The sequence below is a fragment of the Thermobia domestica genome, chromosome 8 (genome assembly GCF_964235325.1).
Source record: "Thermobia domestica chromosome 8, izTheDome1.hap1.1, whole genome shotgun sequence".
Classification (NCBI taxonomy): Eukaryota; Metazoa; Arthropoda; class Insecta; order Zygentoma; family Lepismatidae; genus Thermobia; species Thermobia domestica.
The window spans coordinates 208,096,495-208,116,405 of NC_137461.1; the positions used below are offsets into that span (position 1 = coordinate 208,096,495).

Here is a 19,911-nt window from a genome sequence, read left to right on the forward strand (position 1 = left end):
GCTTTGTGAAGAATTTCTTTAGCACTCGTTGTAAATTGCTAAAATATCTATATTATGGTGGAATTTGTGTGTTTTCCTTTACATTGGTATGGATCACCACTCCACACTTTATCTTGTTCCAAGTAAAACGTGTTATATATATATATATATATATATATATATATATATATTTCATACGTCTGGACGGCTCTAACTCTGACACATGTACTTTCTTCCATTGGACGATATGAACTTATTTTCTTTTTCTTATATGAAATAATCACCTCTTACTGTTAGTTGATATACTTCTGTAACATGCTGTATATTAGAAAAAATGAAATGAAATCTTTGAGTTTTACGTCCCACGATTATGCCGGTTAGGCTAAAGGAGACGGTGATGATGAGTAATGAATGAAATGGTGGAATGAATAAAGTGGGAGGAAACGGGAGAACCCCGAGAAAACCCACGCACACGTGTTTGTCCACCACAAAGTTCACTTGGCGGGGGCTGGGATCGAACCCGAGACCCCTAGCACCAGAGGTGAACGCTCTACCACTGAGCCCCCGCGGCCCCCGCTGTATATTAGAATGAGACATGGTAAAAATAGAAAAAAAAATAATTCAAATGAATTAATGATTGGGGTTGAATGGGGACAACAAACAGCAGCATGGCTATTTGTCCCCGCCACGAATAAATTCAAATGTGGATAGAGAACTGGAAATAAATAACTAAAAGTAAACGCATTCGAAAATTACTGATTCTGTGAGGAAGAGATCAAATACAAATAAGTAAACGAGGCAATGTATTATTCTGAAAATATCTTTAATGGGCTTTTCTTTATTTGTTATAGAACTATGCTCTCCACTTTAATAAATTTTAAAGAAAAACCCAATACTGCCTTTTACGTAATGTACTCTCCCTTTCATCCATTATATTGAATTATATTTCTGGCGCATACAATAATAAAACAAAGAAGTGACATTTAACAATTATCGTGATTTTCATCCTAAATTAAACATGATACGGTAGTTTATCATTAACTAATGGTAAATTACATTTTGTAGTTTAACGTCCCAAAGGTAGGCACTAAGGCTAAGAGAGACGAAACGAGAAAACATGCGCACGCAGTGTTTGTTCACACAAGCCACTCTAACATTGAGCCACCGCTGACCCCAAAATTATATTGCGTTCCTACATGAAAACACGACTCCATCACCATAGGGACATATCCCACATATATGGTTCAAAGTTCCCTAATTAGAGTTTAGAGTACGTATGTTTGTGATTAGCAACATTTCCATCGTCTTTCTTGGGATAACCGGTTTCCTCAATATTTATATTATTAACAGACTTTCACTCAATAACAATAAAAAAAAGTAGAAAGATTAGTTTTCAAGCCTGCTCTTACCTACATTTCTTACTTATTTGTATGTATTCAACTTCTTCAAATAAATAAAATATTTTTTTTTTCATCGTAACCGTGTCGACATAGTTTGGATAATTTATAGGGATAACCTACTGAAGTATAACAAAGTTTAGTTGTGAACTAAAGTGTCGAAATAAAAATTGCTGACACAGGTAACTGCAGAGCAGATATAAAGAAAAAATATATTATCGAATCTAATATTTTTCGAGAAGTTATTTTCTGTGCATAAATTTTCCCCGTTTCATGCCTCTAATCCATGCACCTAACGAATTATAAAAATGTTACAACGTGTTGATTTTACTTTGATTACACATCGATATCCTTCAATGACATAAAATTAAAGTTTTCATTCATATTTCACATATCAAATTTTGACAGTAAAATAGACTTTTTTTTTTTTTAACATCAATGTCTTGAATCCTTCCATAAGAGAAATAAGTTGGCGTTAAAAACTTTTAAAGAGAACACCCTCACATTACATAAGGCCTTCAGGTTGCAATACGAACACACGAGAAACAGTAGAACTAAGAGATATCACCAATACGCAGTAATGAATGTCATACAAGAACAAGTGAAGGAAATCATACAAAGAGACTAACAAGTTCAGCAGCCTTGGTATAGAAGAAACTGAAGAAAGGATGTACTGAAGCAGGTTAAGATATCACGCAAGTGATAAGAAAGCTAGCATTTATTTGTATTAAGATTTAATGTTTAGTGAAAGTAGCCTGACTTCCCTATTCCGTGATGTTATTAGCATCCTTTGCTTCCTACACCTTTTGATTCCCAATGTGTCAAAAAAAAAATCCCGTCTCCTATTGTCATTTAACTGGCTTCCTCCTTATTGCCCTAGGAAAGATTTAATCCATCAATAATGTATATAAAGACCAAGATATTTATCTTTTGATAATATTGAATTAATGTGTGTGTCTCTTGTAAGATTTTCACATAGAAAGAAGTCGCATCGATCAAACAAATTTCATATACAGATAAATTCATCACATTTAAACGAGTACGAAGTGGTATATTCTACTTTCGACTCGTCAGAGATTGGGAGGCTGGCTGTTTTTAAGAACACCTTGCCAGTATACAACTAACAATATGTATTGGTTATGCGGGCCTATACAAAACAAGAGGATAAAGGTAATGTCCTTTGTTAATTATTTATTTCAAACCATCTCTCTACCCTCAAGCATTCTGGGTAACAGTATATTCTCAGCTCGAAGAGCGGATATTTGCACTATAATAAAACTGTTATGTAATCGGAAGCACTGAACAAGATGGAAGGCAAGCTTGTAGTTATCTAATTTACAGACATAGCCACCAAGAAAGAGTAATATCTAAGAAACTTATTTCCACACACATTAAGTTTAGGTAAAATTAATAATAAGAAAAATAACCATAAATACCATCTAATCTTCAAAAATGCGCGTAGAGAGTAGGTTCAGTTCAGTCTCTGCACACATAAAATGGACTTCGCCCATGTGACTTCAATTCCTCAGTCCCATATACAATTCCTTATATCCACTTGTTCGACTACTGTATGGGAGTTAGGAAGAAAGTTTCCAAGTAGACCCGTAGCTCAAAGTATGAGAAGTCGCTAACATAACGGCTCAATAGAATTATTTGTATAAAGAGACGGTAAACAACCATTACATGGTGGCAAACAATTCTTTAATTAACTCAGCAGGGTGAGGTTAAAGTTAGCAAATCTCACCAGAAAAGCCAGTTGCTTTTCTAGGAAAGTAAAAGATCATTTCCGTAAAAAATTGCATAAACTTCAACTAATGATGCCGCTCTGAAATTCTTCAACTACACGAGAAACTTTCAAAACCAATTGACAGAAAGACAATTACCTTGCTTGATGTATTTTCATGTTCTTTTATCTGGAAAAAGTGACAAATTTCTGAAAAAATATCAGAATTCTACTTGAAAGGTCGAATGAATTAAATACTGACTTGTACCCTGCAGATGTAATTGGATATTTTGAAATACCATTCGTTCAAGCCGTCAAAATTCTCTCAGAGAGTGTGTGTTTTATCTAACGCAATACACTTGGAGAAAAGTACAAAATACTGCGATTTCTATTTTGTGTAATGAAAACGAAAATATTAAACTATTTTGTTGGATCTTGGATATGTTAAATAGTCGGATGTTCACATTGTAAAGAATTTGACAACTGGGCGAATATACAATATTCATGAAGTTGTTGTTATTGCGCTAACAAATAAATTGTGAATTATTGTCTATCAGAATTATCGACAGAACTACCAGAATACGAGGTACGGATTATGGAAGTCTGGAACCATGGGAGGACTAATGACCAGGTATGTGATCTATCCAAATTTAGTAACTCGTACATGTATGAAAATTGTTAAGATTATCCCAAAACATTTGTATGTTTTATCCGTTTATACGAAACCTTTCATAGGATTTTGTCCGTAACACGACCTCTGAGGTGGCATTATGTCCGATATACTCGTTTGGGTATGTCATACGTCCACCAAAGAACGCTGAACAAGGAAGAACATGTAAGAATTCTTTTTTCTATATTTAAAACAAGTTTTTTTTTTTTTTTTTTTGTGAAGAAATTGCATTTTAAGTAACACTGAACATATGTGCTTATTAAACTCAGTTTGACAGAAGGCTAAGTTACAACATAAGCATTCTGCGGACAATAGCGTAATTAATAGAATATTCCCTTTTAATTTTAAACTTACAGTTATGTTAGGTACACCATAATCGGTTATTAGCATGTTTTCATTAAAATTGTTTTCCAACTAACTTTATTTTTTGGAAAACTGAAAATATACTTATTCAGCATTTGCACTGCTTAATATTACATTCACTACTCAATTATTTCAAGTTGTCGATTCCCTGCTGCGATTAGTGTAATTTAAGATACATTTTATGTACTCAAATCGCTTGTAAACGGATAATTAAATTAAAAATTAAATTATGACTGAAATAAACTGTAATGCTCAGCATTTATGCAATTGTCAGTTTGTGAATTTGCAGCTTTGGGTGCAGGTACCGTCAAGTCCGTCAAATACAAATACTTTTTGCTCTACTTGTATCAAATGATTAAATATGATGTTCTGGACATTACTCTGTCGCATACTCCAATATCTGCGTACCGATTGATGATATCAATTTTAACAGATGCATCTGCCTTGAGAGTTCTAAAGATGTATTCAATCCACGCTATAAAAATGACTATATAAAAAACACAAAACCAACTTGTGCTAAGTGGAAACTAGAAGCGAGAATTCTACCTAACCACGTCAAGGTAGCAACGCAACAATGGACTGATTTGAATTGACATCCAGTTCAGCAGCGGGGCTATATGAGACATGGAGCTACCAATTAACGTGGAATACCAACTACATGAGTTCCCGCCGGGAATGTAATCCGGCTCTCCCACGCCAAAGGTGCGTACGCTAACCGCTTAGCCGCGACGGAGCTCACCGCAACAATAGAGTTCGCGGGATTACGTCCGTAGTAACTAGGCGTGTCAGCGACAGAGTGATTATGCATAAATTAAGGTAGTGAAAAAGACACTTGATATCACATAAAAACACATGGCATAAAGTAAGGGCTTGCCCAAGCGGGTCCAGCCCGAAAAAACCCGCTGGGTTTTTTCAGGTTGGACCCACCCGGGTTTTTTGACCTTTCTGTTAGTATATTATTGGTACAACTAAGGTGATCACATTGAAAGTTATTTTTATCAGATTTTGAACTTTTTTGGGTGAATTATATGCTTTCATGTTAAGGTAGTCAATAACATTCAACTTAAGACCTTTATAAAGTTCTGAATGCACTGAATGAATGAATTTAAAAAACTCAGCTTGAGATAATTGTAGAACAATTAATGTGTGGATTACGCTTATAGCCAATTTGAAGTAATATAAGCAATTTTGTATTTTAGAAAATACTGTCCGTGAATAGTGTGCTTCCTGACTCAGCGCCGCCGAGGGACGTTATCCCTCATACGTTGACAGGTTTAAGATTATAGGTGCCGGTACCAACAGAAAATATGTACATACATTAGTAAAACTATTAGTATTATTTTTTACCTTTCACGGTAACAAAAGTATTCAGTAAAATTTAGTTTTCCAACAACAGTTCAATTCAGTCATTTGTTGCTACCCTTGAATTAAGCATTCTGTAGAATCAACACCAGCAATAGCGTAAAAATTCTCATCAAAATTAAGAAGCCTAACGCTCGGAGCTCCCAAGACTACGTAACGCTTACTATTTTAACTGCTGAATTCAAACCTCAGCATTAATGGAAGTTTCGATGTACCGTAAAGCAAGCTGCATCTTCAAGGAAAATCCGTCGTGAAAGAAGTGTTCGGGGAAATTCCCGCAATTGAACCCAGACGGCATCGGAAGTGAACATTTCAACAATAAAACTATTTATTTTACGCTGGAAGAAATTTAATTTTATTTATGACATTTTGAAACATTTACTTTAATAAAATATGAATTATAGGCCTATCTTTGTTAACTGTTTTAAATTAATTTTTAGGAAAGAACTATCTTGCAACAAGTGCTCGGGAAACTCCCGTAATTGACCGCACAAAGCACTGAAAGTGAACTTCAATAATAAAACCATTTATTTTACGTTGAAAAATATTTATTTCATATAATACATGTTGATGAATTTTGTCTTAAATTAATATAGCTATTTGGTATTCATATTTGGTGAACGTCACAGGCTCCTGGGATGACTCGATCTACATCTGTTCGTTTGTGTGCCCGTACCACACAGTGTTCAACTTCTGGTCTTTTAAGTTTCATGATACAAGCTGGAGATACTCTAAATTTTCTGTATAGATTTTTTCGGCATACCAACATAAAATTACAAAATGGTGCCTTTGTTTAAAATAGCGGATATCCATTCTACAAAGGGCAGTTTTCGGGCTTTCAATTTAATTTATAATTTTCAAAGTAGAAGCACGAGAGATTAAATTAGCTGTATATATTTTGGCGACATAAAATTTTAAAATGGCTGCCATTATTCAAAATAGTGGGTATCCAAGGTACAGGGTGCAATTTTCGGACTTTTTAAGTTGAAATTTTGAGGGTAGAAGCACATGACATTCTAAATTTGCTGTACAGATTTTCTTCGGATCCAATATAAAATTTCAAAATGGCGTCCATTTTCTCAAAACAGCAGTGAATAGAAAATTGTTGCAAGATGTGACAATGACAATCTTGAAAAGTAAATCATCTTTTAACATTTTTTACCGCAAAAATATTGAAATATTTCGAAAAACACACAATTACATCCGAGAAACTCAATTAAACCCGAAAAAACCCACATGGACCCAGGTTGATTGGGTTTTTTTCAAACCCTGCATAGAGCACATGTAATTGTTTCATACGGTTTCACGTCAGTAACCCTATACTTGTAAACATAAAATACAATTTCTTTACGTCGTGCAGAATATTCTGGCAGCGCGATTTTAAATTCTAAAAAATCTTCTTTTATACACACACTCATTTTAAAATAATTTACTAATTTTTTGACACACTATTGTCCTCCAGTACCAGAATTTATCCGTATCTTTTACAAATATGCTCATTGTATTGATAATTTGCACCGTCGATTCTAATTGATAACATGTGCCTGACATAAATGTTTCTGCAAGAGTAGTAATTCTAAATTACCAGCCTTTCTGTATATACATTCAGGTTTGTATCATACACAAATAAAGATGCAGATTTACTGTACAGAGCAACAATCTGTAAAATTTACTGACCAAATATGTAGTAATATTTTAATCTAATCTAATTAATAGACTATTGTGTAAAGAATTTAAATATGTTGTGTTCTTACGTGTGAGGTGCGTATATACGTAGAAATACATTATAGTTCGGTGAATGAAGTTTATAATTTCAGATTATTAAATATACGATATATACATACGTAGATAGTAATATTAGATATATAGCATACGTTTTTAGCGGGTAAAGGACTTCTCTACATTAATGAAAATCGAACCTGTTGTGCACGAATTCATTTAGAAAGTAGCTGAAACCAGAGTATACAAACTGAAGTGAAGTATCGTTGTTATTACGGAACACACACATATACAAGCAATAAAAGTATTTCGGATATTACCTACAGCATCTTTAGTAACGGACAAAGACATAAATCAATGGTGTTGGTGTAGTTTTGGCGCACGACATTTTGGAAGATTTACAGGTGAATTGAATACTTTGTATGAAAAGATATTCCGTCAAGTGGGGTGAATAGGAACTGTGTGGTGAATAGGAACGAAACTTTCATGTTTTAATTTGTTCATTCTTACGTTTCATTTATGCAAGATAAATTCTATTTTAATTGTCTGAGACACTCTTCATAGCCTAACCTTGCTGTACGTGCAATAATAGGTTTTGCGGCTTGCTTTGATATTTTTTTCTCCGCAACTATTTTTAGTCGCATTGTTGTTGACAATTGTGAAGTTAGCTTAACTTTGTTCACTCCAAAGGTGGCGCTCTAAGCAATTTGTTGTATGGTACTTCAAATCATTTGTTTATGAGTGCACTTCGAGGTTTAACGTGCAAAACTAGTTTCGAAATAAGATAATTTGATTTTAACACACTTCTGTAAATAACGACAGCATTCTTGAGAGTGGCAGGTGAATAGGAACAGAATGCCTCGAGTTTATAAACCAGATCCCCGTGCCAAAAAGTATCGCAAATATTCAAAGGATCTGTTGGAAAAGGCTGAAAGAGACATTATCGTTAACAGATTAACGTACAGAAGTGTAAGTGACAAATACGACATACCCACAACAGTTTTACACAGACATGTAAAACATTCTAACGTGAAGTCTCAATGAGGTCAAACAGTGCTAACAAAAAATGAAGAAGAAATGATTGTTGACAGAATTGTAAAGTGTGCAGAGTGGGGTTATCCCCTAGAAGTGTATGACATAAGGCTTATGATCAAGGGATATCTGGACAAATGTGGGAAAACAGTTCCAAAGTTCAAAAATAATTTTCCAGGGAAAGAATTTGCTCGTGGTTTTCTTCTACGTCATTCGGCGAAATTGGCAGTTCGGCTAAGCCAAAACATCAAGAAAGCTAGGGCTTCATTGTCTCCTGAAGTCATAAATGCATATTTTGACAATTTGGAGAAGGAGCTTAACAGGATTCCTGCTGAAAACATTGTAAACTATGATTAAAGTAATCTTACAGATGATCCTGGAAGATCAAAAGTTGTTGTTAAACGTGGATGTAAGTACCCGGAGAGGGTGATGAATCATAGTAAGTCAGCTACGTCCGTTATGTTTGCAGCATCAGCAAGCGGAGTTTTGCTGCCTCCATACATGTCTACAAAGCGGTAAACATGTACAACACATGGAAGCTCGGAGGACGTCCGGAAGTAAGATATAACTGTACCAGATCGGGTTGGTTTGACAGTCGCACTTTTGACGATTGGATACAAACTGTCGCCCTCCCATACTTCAGAAAGTTAAATGGTCCTAAAGCACTCATCGGAGACAATCTCTCGTCACATCTGTCACTAGAATCAATTCGTCTTTGCTCTGAAAATAACATAAAATTTATATTCCTTCTCTCCAATTCAACACACTTAACTCAACCACTTGATGTTGCATTTTTTGCCCCTCTCAAGAGGAAATGGCGGGAACTCATTTCCAAGTGGAAAAGAGGCCTTGGTATCCGAGAATCAGCTCTTCGGAAAGATATATTCCCAAGGCTTTTTGCAGAGCTTCTGACAGCTATTGAAGAACATTCTACTGCAAGTATAAAGTCTGGTTTTCGCAAATGTGGAATATTTCCTATAGACAGAGATCAGATTCTCAAGCAGCTTCCCGATGCAGATCCTGAAGCTTCAGGAAATATTGCAGCGTTGGACGGATCACTGTTGGAAATGTTCAAAGAAATGCGATATGGGAGTTGCATTCCACAAAGAGTTCGAAAGAAGAAATTGTCTGTTGAAGCCGGAAAAAGTGTTGCCCTTCATGAGGAAGACCCAGATGACCTAGATTCTTCAGAAGACGATATGGAGGTAGAGGAAGAAGCAATGGAAAGTGACTATGAAGAGGAAGACAAGGGGAAGCAGGAAACGTTTGTATCGGTAGTAACAGATGTTAACTATGACGACATTTCAGAGAACGACTGGCTGTTAGTGTCTTTTCCTGTAGCTGAAACATCCAGAGCTATGAGGCCTAATGTTGAAAAGTTGTTCATCGGTAAAGTTCTTTCCAAAAGAAATGGAAGTCTTACAGCAACGTTCTTGCGCGGCAAATCTACTAGGGAACACAGTGGATTCGTGTATGGTTTCCCCGACGTTCCAGATGTATCCGATTTTCATTTTGGGCAGGTAAAAGGGAAACTTTCGCTGCCCAAGCCTTACTGTAGAGGAATGATGATATTTCCCGTCAATTGCAATGCTGGTATCTGAACTGTAACTATAGTACGGTATTGTCAGCTTCTCATTATGTTTGTGTTTATGATATAAGTGTCTTTGAATAATTCCTTTTTCAATAAATATTTTTAAAAACTATTTTTTTGTTCCTATTGATATTTCGGGCAGTACAATAGGAAAGTAAGCAAAAAATAAATGCTTGTTCCTATTCACCCCACTTGGCAGGTGAATAGGAACAACCAATATTTTTTTAAATAAAACATGTAATAAAAGGAAAGGGGATTTAATATTTGTCACAGTTCTATTGCCCCCATAAAGACTGTTATTTGAGACTAAAACTTTATTTTTATTGACCAAGCAGTTTTAAAATAATTTGGTTGGAAGCTGAAAAACCGTTCCTATTCACCCCACTTGACGGTTCTGCAAGCGACAAAATTTTTAGAAAGTAATACAGCTGTATATCAGGTTTACAAGCGTAGGGTTACCAGTGTAATGTGAAAGATGACTCTATTAGGTATTATTTTTCGCCGGTGGTGTATCTCTGCACAATATACAGAAGTTGCATTTACAAGAGTTACAAGAGTCAAGCCATGACAATGCTATTGAAACTCGCATATTTGCCAAAATCCACTTCTTTTTCAGTCTTTGCTTACACGTATACCCACAATCGCTTACGTGCCTGCTCCTTTCGAACGCACCCCGCGCGGGCACATCAGCTGAGCCCTACGCTTACTCGGTTAGATAGCATTAGTGCTTTTTAGTGACCACCTAGCACAGGCTGGTTTGTGCTTTTGCACTAGTTCTTAAGCCGCAAATCCGGAAATCGTATTTATCCACAAATCAAAAAGAATTGTAACTTTTCAACAATTATCTCTAGTGGCCCATTTGAGTTTTATCTACGCCAAGTGACATATTTTCATGTCGCCAGGCACAAATCTTTTACGAGACAATGTAAAGTAAATTAGTGACAAACTTACAATTTTTTAAAAATTATTTCTAGTGGTGCGTCAAAACTACACGCTGCTCCCTATGGATGTACTTCATCGCTAACGTAACACCTCCCGTGCTGCAGTCTCGGAGTTAGATACAGAGCATTCATAGCTACTAACTAGCACAAGTTGGTTACTGTCGTTTTTACAAGTTCTTATCATGCATATAGTATACTGAAGCTCCCCTGAAATGAATCTGTACAAAGGAATGCAAGTACATACTCCAAAAAGTCCACTTACTGAAAAAACACACATCGTGTGTATATATATATATATCTATACTGTATATGAATTTAAACCCAAAAAAATCCATTCAAAATGCGAATCTTGTAGTATTTCTACCGCTTAAATTAGGCGGAAAACAACTTACTGGCACAGCCATGAAAGATACTAATTACAATAGATACAAAGGAAGAAACGTGGGTGCAGTGGTCTATGCGGAACTACAGACTGTAAAATGTGCGAAAAAATTTCGGAAAGTCTTCTAATTTGCGTAATTTATTTCGAGAACAGAAACCGACGAACCCCGGCGGGGATCCTAACGGCTGTTATTTAGCTTTCGGGGGGCTTTTTTTTTTTTTTTTTTTTTTTGCAATATTCTATTCACATTCGGTTAGCTTATGTTAATATTAATTCAGACAGTATTGCCAAGCGAGCGTCAGGGAATTTAGGCGGGATAGAACCCTGCAGAAAACGTTTAGTCCCCTACTGCTAAACATTTACTCTTCTAGCCCGTTCCTATTCCAACTACTACCCCTACCCTTACTCCAATTACTACTTATACTATGGATCCGTATATTAAAACTGCACGGAAACGTGTTCCAACAGCAGCACTAAATACCAAATAAAATTAAATGGGATAAGGCGCAGAAAATTGAGGGTGCACTGAACACAAATTGTGAGACACGTACTGTCATATTAACTTACTCTTGGTATCTTTTTGTCGTAACACTACGGTATTAATCAGTTATTTTAAAGTTTACAATTTTAGATTATTAAATAGATACCGGTACAAATAAGTTGAATAGTAATGTATTTATACAATATATACCTTAAGTTTTTAGATGCTAATGGACTTTGCTATGCGCGCCCAAGTAAAAAAAAAAAAAAAAAAAAAATTATTCCTGCTCAGTGTTGCCAACAGAAATGTATATTTCCTACCAGATTTTCTGTGACATACAACAAAAAGCAGCATCAAATAAACTAGAAAATTACGTAAAATATTGTATTGTATTGTTTTATTTCGTCCTTTTTTCATACATTTAGCACTGTATTACAATGCATATGAAGTGGACGCGTCATTTATATATGAATACAAAAGTAAAAGAAACAATAATAGTGAAAATTACACACCCTAGGTTAAAAATTAAGCCTTAAGGCGGATTTTCATATGTCCTTTACCTCCGTGAGTTGCGAGCGATTGTGCTAAACAGCCAATGAAATCACGCATCGGAGATGGCGCGCTACACTCGCGTCAGAGTAGAAATTTGTTCAATTCTGACGGAAGTAGCGCGCGTGCACTATTGTATTCACTGACTAACATGGCGGAAGTCGCAAACTTTCTATTTTACGCATGCGCATTAGCTAGGGAGTAGAAATTTGGCGCAATACACGCACGGATGTATGAAAACGAAAATAATTTACGGTGAATACGCTACATGTGATGCTTCCGTTCTAACGCGGGCATGAAAATCCGCCTTTACTTCTTACATCTTATTACACTGTTCATTTTACATGACATCATTGTTAAAAATAAACTTAGCACTTATTACTTGCAGTGTATTTAGAAATCCTCCAACAAATATCTAATGCTAAAAGCGAGTAATGGCATTGATTTTGGCACTGTACATCATGTATCATTTTTATTCACTTAGCAGTTCATGTATTCCTCTACCGAGTAAAAGCAATGTTGTAATAAATATTTCTGGAGTTGTTTTTTAAATTTAGCAACAGAGTCCTGAGTTTTTATTTCTTTCGGGAGTTTATTGTAAAGCATGATACCCGCGTATTTACACCCTTTTTCATATAATACTGTTGTGTGTTCTACAATAGAAAAGTGTTGTCTCTTTCTTGTATCATGATCATGTTGCTGTTCTACTCGCGTAAGGTCACCTTGTAGGTGTCTCTTTACAAATATCAATAGATTTAAAATATACAAACAGGGTATTGGAAGTATACGAAGTTTTTTAAAATATTGGTTTGCAGTGATCTTTTGGTTTAGCAGTTGCCATCATTCTTATTATTCGTTTCTGTATCGTAAAAATTACTTTGGCCTTGTGTGTATTTCCCCAAAATATAATACCATATATTAAATTCGATTGGAATCCAAAGTAAATTATTTTTAAAGTAGATTCTCTTAAAACATTTTTAAGTACTTTAATTGCGAAATATATTTGGTTTAAATTCTTACTAAGCTTAGTTATTTGCACATCATAGGAGAGATTTTTATCTATCCAAATTCCTAAGAACTTAGTTAAGGTTACATATTCTATTTCGTTATTTTGAATTACAATGTTCCTAGGCTGTGCATGTTTGTTGCGCATTTGATGAAAATTGATTGCTGTGTCTTTTCAATATTTAATTTAAGCTTATTTTCTTTAACCCAGTGAGATAGTTTACAAAGGATTTCATTTGCACTACCTTCAACAACCTCATTTGTTTTACCTTTTACTATAATATTAGCGTCATCTGCATAAAGGGATGTTTCTGCTGCAGCAATATTACTTGGTAGGTCGTTAATATATATCAAAAATAATAGCGGCCCTAATACGGATTCTTGTGGCACTCCACATGTTATTTCTTGTTTCTCTGATATGTAGTATGTAGCTTGGTTTGTCTCCCTATTATTGAATGTAATTTCCACTACTTGCTGCCGATCTTTTAGATACGATTGACACCATTTGGATGCAATGCCTCTTATTCCGTAATCTTGTAGCTTTGAGAGATTTCTATGTGACACTAACGTAAGTCAAATGCTTTCGAAAGATCCAGGTAAAGACCTATACATTTCTCCTTACTATCTAAACTTTTTTGTACACTGTCCACGAAGTTATATACTGAGGTTTCCGTTGATTTCCCTTGTAGGAAGCCATGTTGCTCGTGTGTTATTAGATCATGTTTAAGTAAGAAAGATGCTCTCCGGACACTCATTGTGGTTTCTAAGATTTTTGAGAAAATTGAGAGAAGCGAAACAGGCCTATAATTTTCAAGCGCTGATTTGTCGCCTTTTTTATATATTCGTTTTACTTTTGCAATTTTTGATATACTAGGGAATTCTCCACTTGAGAACGACATATTTATGAGGAAACATAGGGGGGCAGCAATATATTTAATGCTTTTCTTTACAATACTTGGCGGTATGCCGTCTACGCCAGCTGACCATTTACTTAAAAGCATCGGGGTTTGCTTGTGCAAAACTTGCTTTCTCACTACTCCTGATCCTTTGCAACTATACATTTTGCTTTAGATATAAGCTGGCATATTCCCAAGTATTTCCAACTCTATGTATTTTGAACTAACCTATAGTTTCTCTACAGAATGTACGAGCTCTAATTCCAAGCAAATATAACAAAACTGAAACGGCTAGTTCAATGCCTTTTTGAAGCATGACGGTTAGGTAAATTATAGGATACAAACAGTATGGTTTAATTGTAATTAAAGGCAAACTATTAATCATCATCACAAATACATAGTATGCGAAGTGGAGTAGCCAGAATCTCTGAGGGAGCTCACACACAATCACAAATATAAAGCATTCTCCAGAATCATGGCCACCAATCTGGTAGGCCAAGAGAGCCAACACTACCTGCTCCTCGCAAAAGATAGCTTGGGCTCTTCAGTATCGGGATATCAAACAACGAAATAGACACACAGAAACAGGCCAATTGAGTTATTTTAAGTCCTTTTTATTTGCATCTTCAAATGATATGCGTATACACTCAGGCCATATTCACGAACGGACGTCTGAGTTCCGGACTCAAGATGACAAATTTCTAGGAGCGGAGAAAGAAGCTTCCCAGGAGAAAGAAATACATGGAGCTATACTAAAAACAATGTTGATACGACAATGGGACCGAGTTTTTTCGTCACAACGGTGCTGAGGCAATTGCTTATTGGCTTTAAACGTAATCCGCGCATTTCTTCTGTATGACTTACTAGCCCACACATTAGGGGGGGCCTGGGCCCCTTAAGGTTTTTATAATGCTATAATTCCCCTCGGAATCCTATATTTCTCCTCGTATTGCTCATTGCACAAGCATTGTATCGCACAAGTGACTAACTTTGGCATCCCCATTTCGGAATACCATCCTACGCTACTGAACTCATACAGATGGGAGGTTACATTGCTGCAATCTGTGTGGAAAAACGTTTACTCTGGAGTCCTATTTAAAGGCTCACATGATTATTCACGCAAAAGAGAGGGAGAACTCTTGCAATCTGTGTGCCAAAACGTTTACTTGTAGAGCTGCTATGATTTGGCACATACTAATTCATTCAGATGAAAGATCACATTGTTGCATTGAATGCGGTCTCATTCTGTGAATTCTCATTTAAAGAATCACATGTTTACTTATACAGGTGAATTACCACATTGCTGCATTTTGTGCCGCAAATCACTTAGGCTGAAATATAATTTAAAGGCCGACATGCTTTCATATACAGCTGAAAGAAATTTATGCATTGTCTGTGGCAAAACGTTTATCGTGAAAAGTGAGTTGAATAGGCACATTATTATTTATACAGATAAAAGAAAGTACTGTTGCAATGATTGCGACGGAACGTTTAATCGAAAATGTGATTTAACATTCATATGCATATTCACACAAAAGAGTTGCTACACTCTTGCAATTTGTGTGACAATATGCTCACTCGTATGAATATTTTCAACCAGCATTTATTAACTCATACAGATGATAAATCACATTGTTGCATTGTGTGAGAGAGAGCATTTGGTCTGAAATGCCAATTAAAGACTTCCATGACTATTCATACAGGTGAAATACATATTCCTGCGTCGGTGTGGCAAATCTTTTAGGCTGAAATGTAATTCTTAATCTCACATGCTTATTCATACAGGTGAAAGAAAACGCTTTTGCATTCTGGGTGGTAAAGCCTTTACTGTTGAAAGGTGACTTGGATAGACACACGATTAATCACACAGGCAAAAGGTCACTCTGTGGCACTCAGTGTGGCAAATCATTTAGTCAGAAATATAATTTAAAGTGTCATATGGTTAAACATGAGAGAATACTTTTTCGAATTTAAAGCGACAGCTCTCTTATTCTCAATGATCTAGGACCACATACATACTCATACAAGTGAGAGGCAACATTGCAGCGCTCACTGTGGAAAGCGTTTATTCTGTCCTATAACGCTCAACTGTTTATTCACACTGGTCAAAGAAACCATTCTAACTTTTAATGTGTCCAATCATTATTTCTCAAATGTAATTTAACAGTTCACACAGTCAAACAGGTGAGGGTCCATCTAGTATTCAGTGTGAAGGTGAATTCAGAAAAATGTGAAGACGCACATCTATTTTCATAATGATCAAATTACACATGGGTGGAACATTACTAAAGCATTTATTTGAAAATGAAGTCTACGTACTCTCACCCTTAATTGCAGAGGGAAAATAAATCATTTTTGTATTCAGTGCAACAAAGCCCTTACTCGGAAGTATAATTCGAACATCAGTGTGCTTACACGTACATGTTAAAGTTGACATTGTATCTAGTACGGCATAATATTTATTTTGAAATGTAATTTAAAAGATCACGTGTCGTCACAGAAACGAAGGTAGATATTCCCACATTCTCACACTCAGAGTGGTAAAGTATATTAGACGTAATATAGGTAGATAACCTAATAGACGAATATTTACTTATACAGCAAAAAGACCAAATCTCTTCTATTTTTGCGGCTAAATTTTTATTCTGAAATTTAGTTCAAATATACTTACGCTTATTCACTTAGGCCAGTGATCCCATCCTTGCATTTAGTACGCAAAAGCGTTTTGTTTATAAAGAATATTTGAATATGCAAATGCTTGCTCATATGTATGAAAGCTCACGTCGTATTAAAGTGCAAAGAATTTGTTCTGAAATTCTAATTAAAATTTGTTTAATTTAAAAAAAAAAAAAACATCCTGACTTTTAGAGGAGAAAGAGGCCCTTCTTGCTTTGAGTGTGACAAAGCGTTTATGGTTAAACGTGGCTTACAAGTTTAAATGCTTAATTACACAGATGAGACGTCATATCCTTTCATTCAGTGTACAGAATGATTTAAAGACAAACATAGTTATTCATACAAATAATAGTCAGCTTTTTTACATTCATTGAGATAATATATTTACTTTGAAGAGCAACTTAAGAAGTAAGATACCTCTTCATTGAGATGAAAGTTCGCAAAGTTACAAGGAAGATATTAAAACATTTAATCAAATACTTAATCCACATGCACAAATGTCACACAAGACATAACGTTGCCTTCCGTTCAGTGTGGTAAAGCGTTTATTCAGAGATGAATCATTCATACTTGCCCACCCTTATTGGTTTTATGCATGTGATTGCAAAATGTCTCACAGTGCACTTATCAAAAATGCAACTAATTTTACGTACTTCATTCACACATGTAAGAGATCATATTCTGCATTGGGTGTGACTAACGTTTACTCTGAAACGCAACTTCAAGACCCATATACCAGGAGACTAATGTGAACTTCCGCTTTTTTAAAATTTGATATGGCTTAATGTTTACTTACAAAAAGTATTGGAGAGAACCGTATAATTGACCATAAAAAAGGCAAATATTTTTCGTATAATTAACCATAATAAAGGCAAATATTTTTGCATTCAGTGCTTTAAATCGTTTACACAGAAAATTGTTAGGGAACTGTTTTATTATATAGCTTAAAGACTACATTCTTGCATTCAGTGAGAGAGAATTCCAAATGCTACCTAAACACATGAAAGACCATGTTATTCCATTCAGTGAGAGAAATCATTTATTCCTAAAAGTTTCTTTAAGATAACTCTTTAAGGTTCCTGTGAACTCCCCCTTGTCCGAGCACTTCGCCTTTTCGCCACCAGATGCTCACTTTTTCATTTAGCAATCACTGCTGGTACCTCTACTGGGAAGAACTGAAAGATCGTACCGCTCAGTTTGAATGTGTCCAGGATATCCACACTTGAAGTGGGCGGGGAGAGGAATCCAACAGTTTTTTTTTCGTGCACCTGCAGTCAGTCAGAGTCTATTTATACAAGCCGTGTTGTTCAGCCCCAGGGCAAAATCTCAACCATTGATGAGTAACATAAATCTTTTCTTTTTGCAGGTAGGAATAGAGTTTTGTACGAAAAACGGGAATTAGGTTGCAGAGAACGTCATTCACATCGCGTTGACAAATTATCTTTCGTACGTTTATCACATGAAACTCTTTTCTTTTTTTGATTATTACCAGAATATGAGATAAAAAGAACCTAAATGGTTCTTTGTATACAGAAAACAGACAAACAATACTAATATTTTCTTACATATCAGTATTATATGATTTTTTTTCTGAAGTGTATGATGCATGAAAAATGGACAAAATGAATTTTGACTTTTCTATTTGTCCCTATCCTTCTGAGTAGAGAGAATGATGTGGCGCAACTAAAGGGTCTGCAGGGCCCGCAACATTGAGAGGCCCAGAACAGAAAGAGGCCCATTTCAGTTTCGAAGTTAAACTTTATAATGTTAAGATGTTAAAAATTATGTGATGTTCCAACTATATCTCATTTTTACCTATGAAGACGGTAACACCTGAGCGATTATTTAGTAAATTAAATGCCAACAAAACTTTTACTGACCAGCGAAAACATTATGACCACTCGCTACTTTTTGAACGAAATCATCGGGCTGAGATAAGAGCTACAAGGCATAACACAACCGCGCGCCAAACACGACAAGAATCTCACTCGATTAGTCAGTGTGATGCTTGTGCCTTGAATGGGGAAGGACGACGATATATCAGGGTGACTAAGTGGCTGGGAGCTTCATTTCGGAAACAACGCGACTTGTCGAGTTTTCGCGATCTGCCGTGCTTATGTATTTCAAAGATGGGAAAAGAACAGTGAAACCAGCATCGAACCAAACAACAAAAAGTGGGACGACCACACCTCATTAAAAATGTCGGATGTCGTAGACTCTCGAATTTGGTATAGCAGAATAGACGAAAACTATAGCACAATATAATAATAATAATAATAATAATAATAATAATAATAATAATAATAATAATAGTAATAATAATAATAATAATAATAATAATAATAATAATAATAATAATAATAATAATAATAATAATAATAATAATAATAATAATATGCATTTTTTGCATATGAGCAAGTTGTGACTCACTAGATAGAACATAGAAAGTCAAAACTGTTCTCTGTAAATTTTACGTGACTCATGAATGTGGAAAGAGGGGGTCCGTTTAACATTTTTGCGGGGAGGCCCATTCGTCCTTACGCTACTGAGAGAATGTAAGGTAAAATAATAACACCAATATATATATATATATATATATATATATATATATATATATATAGATATAGATATAGATATAGATAGATAGATAGATAGATAGATAATCCTGGCGCAACAGTCCCTTGTGATCTGAGCCTGCAGCGGGCTTATGTTAGTAGTAAGCACAACCACACCCAACGTCGCCGGCTGACTAGATTGAAGTCCGCTATCTTTTAGTTTCCCAACTTTTCTCTCGATATTTGGTCAACACAGAAATGTTTGAGTGCCACACCAGGAATTAATCCCTGGACGATGCACACCGTATCACTTTCGCTAATCATTTGGTAAAATTCAGGTTAGGGTGGTACTGAATTAATTTTGGAATATGCCATTTCTCATAAGGTAAAGTTCAAAAGTATTGTGACATAATTAAAAAGCTCATTATCAACCACGTATTCTTGCCTCTAATATCTCTAAAAGTTTTCGAGTTATGTGTCAAAAATGGTTGAAACACTTGAAGTTAGTTTAGTAACTTGAAGAAGATAGTGGACTTATACATACATGATTAGAATTGCTCCAATTTTTATTTTTATTCTTCTTTCTCGTA

General features: G+C 35.4%; 1 protein-coding gene across 3 annotated transcripts in view; it reads right to left on the reverse strand.

Annotated features, from left to right (window-relative positions):
• The window catches only part of LOC145693427 (uncharacterized), a 34,244-nt gene extending 22,351 nt beyond the window's left edge, over positions 1-11,893 (reverse strand). For 2 of the 3 annotated variants that reach the window (XM_081769410.1, XM_081769412.1), the window contains exon 1: positions 11,851-11,893. The gene's annotated coding sequence lies outside the window, so the exon portion shown is untranslated. Of the gene's footprint in view, positions 1-11,726 lie in introns of all 3 variants that reach the window. The other variant, XM_081769411.1, reaches the window with a different exon arrangement.
• Between the last annotated feature and the right edge of the window lie 8,018 nt (positions 11,894-19,911).